We start from the raw sequence: 3,921 nt of genomic DNA, 5'->3' as shown, positions 1-3,921 counted from the left end.
CACAGTCTTAAATGTAGGAGAAGAATTCTATAAGATACTTCCAAACCTCGACTTCATTTGGACTTCTTGGGCGACTATCGTACCACTCGACAAAAATCTGTAATTTTGGACCAGAACATGGCTACTGTTTGAAATCTGACGCGGAACCAAAAACAAAGTTATTAATTTTGGAGTAGAGTTCTAAAAGAGTCTCTAGGTCATTGATCTTATTTGGACTTCTCGGGCGATTTTTGTACTTCACAACAAAAATGGACTGAAATTTATATTTTTAGTTCAAACGATGGCTAGTGTTTGAAATATGACGTCGAGCCCGACACACAATTACAAATTTAGGAGAAAAATGCTATAAGGGTCTTTCTCGCTCCTCATTTTCATCAGGACTTTTTGGGCGATTTTCGTACTACCCAACAAAAATGGACTAAAATCCGTAACATATAATAAAATAGAGTTGTCAAATAAATATGTAATTATTACTTTATTTGACAACTCTAATTTAATTTATGTTATTATTATCTTTGTTTTATAGTTTTACTATATAAAAAATATATAATAATAACATATAAAAAAAATAGAGATGTCAAATAAAGTAATAATTATATATTTATTTTATTAGGGTTTAGTGTGTTGGGGTGTTTAGGGTTTAAGAAATCACGTTTAGGGATTAAGGTTTAGAGTTTAAGGTTCAGGATTTTGGGTTTAGTGTTTAGGGTTTAAAGTTTATGATTTAAGGTTTAAGGTTTTAGGTTTGAGGTTCGGGTTATAGTATATAGGGTTATCTTCATTGCAAAATATTACTACAAAACGATCATAATAATAACATATAATGAAATATAGTTGTCAAATAAAGATATAATTATTACTTTATTTGAAAATAATATTTTATTATATGTTATTTTAATCTTCTTTATTAAATGTTATTATTATCTTTGTTTTGTAGTTGTACTTAATAACAAAGATAATAATAACATATAAAAAAATCGAGTTGTCAAATAAATATGTCAAAATTAATTTATTTGACAATTCTATTTTATTATATATTATTATTATAATAAAGATAATAATATAATATAATAAAATTGAGTTGTCAAATAATCATGAAATAATTAATTATTTGACAACTCTATTTTATTATATGTTATTATTATCTTCTTTATTAAGTACAACTACAAAACGAAGATAATAATAATATTTAATAAAAAAGAGTTGTCTAATAAATAAGTAATTATTACTTTATTTGACAACACTATTTTATTATATGTTATTATTATCTTCGTTTTATTGTTTTACTACGTAGCGAAGATAATAATAACATATAATAAAATTGAGTTTATCAAATATATATGTACTTATTAATTTATTTGACAACTCTACAATATTAGTCGTAATATGTACCTATTATTATTTTCGTTATATAGTTGTAATTCATAACGAAGACAATACTAAAATATAATTAAATAGAGTTGTGAAATAAAGGAATAATTACATATTTAGTTGACAACTCTTTTTTTATTATATCTTATTACTATTTTTGTTATATGTAATTATTATATGTTAAAATAGAATTATCAAATAAATTAATAGTTACATATTTATTTGACAACTCTATTTTATTAAATGATATTACTATCTTCGTTATGCAGTCAGTCTTTAAAATGAAGATAATAATAAGTTTTAACAAAATATAATTATGAAATAAATTAATAAATATATATTTATTTGACAACTCTGTTTTATTATACGTTATTATTATTTTCGTTGTGTAGTTGCACTAAATAACGAAAATAATAATAACATATAACAAATTGAGTTTCGGGTTTCGCATCAGATTTCCAATATTAGCCATTGTCTTGTAATAAAATACGGATTTCGGGTTTCGGGTCAGATTTCAGACACTAGCCATCGTCTGGTGTGAAAATATTGATTTCGGTCCATTTTTGTCGAGGGGTACGAAAATCGCCTTAAAAATCCATATGAAATCGAGGTCCAGAAGACTCTTATTATAGCATTTTTCTCCTGAATTTATAACTGTGTTTAAGGTTCCGGGTTCGATTTCAAACATTGGCCATCGTCTGGTCCGAAAATACAGAATTTCGTCCATTATCATCGATGGGTACGAAAATCGCCTGAAAAGTCCAGATGAAATCGGGGACCAAATGACCTTTATAAATTCTTCTTCGAAATTTATAACTTTGTTTCGGGTTCCACCTTATATTTCAAACACTAGCCATCTTCTTGTTCAAAAATACGGATTTCGGTCTATTTTACTCTGGGGGTACGAAAATCACCCGAAAAGTCCATATGAAGTCGCTGGCCGGGAGACCATTATAGCATTCTTCTCCAAAATTTATAAATGTGTTTCGGGTTTCGCGCCTTATTTCAAGCATTAGCTATCGTGTGGTCTGAAAATACAATTTTCAGTCTAGTTTTGTCGGGTGGTACGAAAATCGCCGGAAAAAGACCATATGAAATCGAGGACTAAGAGACCCTTATAGCATTCTTCTCCAAAATTTGTAATTGTGTTTCAGGTTCTGCATCAGAATTCAAACACTAGCCATCGTCTTGTTTGAAAATACGGATTTCGGTAGATTTTTGTGGGGTGATACAAAAATTGCACGAAAGTCTAGATGAAATCGAGGACCACAAGACCCTTATAGCATTCTTCTTCTAAACTTATAACTGTGTTTCGGGTTCTGCGTTTTATATTTCAAACACTAACCATCGTTTTGTCTGAAACTACGGACTTTGGTCCATTTTTGTCGGGTGGTACGAAAATTGCCCAAAAAGTCCATATGAACTAGAGTACCGGGAGACTCTTATAGCATGCTTCTCCAAAATTTATAACTATGTTTTATACTCTACGCCAGATTTCAAACACTAGCCATCGTTTGGTCTGAAAATACTGATTTGGCCCTTTTTCTGGAGTGGCACGAAAACGTCCCAAAAAGTCCAGATGGAATCCAGGACCGAGAATCCCTTATATCATTCTTCTTCTAATTTTATAATTTTCTTTTGGGTTCCACGTCAGATGTCAAACACTAGCCATCGTCTTCTTTGAAAATACGGATTTTGGTCCATTTTAGTCGGGTGGTATGAAAATCGCTCGAAAAGTCCCGCTGAAATCGAGGACCGAGAGACCGTTATAGCATTCTTCTCTAAAATTTATAACTATGTTTCAAGTTCCGCGTCAGATTTCTAACACTAGCCATCGTCTGGTCCGAAAATACAGATGTTGGTCCATTTTTATTCGAGGGGTACGAAAATCGTTCGAAAAGTCCAAATTAAATTGAGGACCGCAAGACCATTATAGCATTCTTCACCAAATTTTATAACTTGGTTTCGGGTTCCGCGCCAGATTTCAAACACTAGCCATCGTCTTGTACGAAAATACCCCGAAAAGTCCAGACCAAATCGAGGACCAAGAGACTCTTATAGCATTCTTCTCCTAAATTTATAAATGTGATTCGGGTTCGGCATCAGATTTAAACACTATCCATTTCTTGTTCGAAAATACGAAATTGGGTCCATTTTTTTTCATGTGTTCGAGAAACCTTTATAGCATTCTTCTCCTAAATTTATAACTGTGTTTCGGGTTCCGTGTCAGATTCCGAACACAAACCATTGTTTTGTTTGAAAATACAGATTTTGGTCCATTGTTGTCGAGTGTACGAAAATTGTCCAAAAAATCCAGATGAAATCGAGGACCAGGAGACTCTTAATTGATTATTCTCCAAAATTTATAATTTTGTTTCGAGTTCCGCGACAGATTTCAAACACTAACCATCGTGTTGTTTGAAGATACGAATTTCGGTCAATTTTAGTTGGGTGGTACGAAAATAGCCGGAAAAGTCTAGATGAAATCGAGGACCAGGAGACCCTTATAGCATTCATCTCCAAAATTTTAACTATTTTTCTGGCTTTGCG

This window comes from Cicer arietinum, chromosome 3 (genome assembly GCF_000331145.2).
Source record: "Cicer arietinum cultivar CDC Frontier isolate Library 1 chromosome 3, Cicar.CDCFrontier_v2.0, whole genome shotgun sequence".
Classification (NCBI taxonomy): domain Eukaryota; kingdom Viridiplantae; phylum Streptophyta; class Magnoliopsida; order Fabales; family Fabaceae; genus Cicer; species Cicer arietinum.
The sequence above is the reverse complement of the archived record's forward strand: the minus strand, read 5'-3'. Positions refer to the sequence as shown.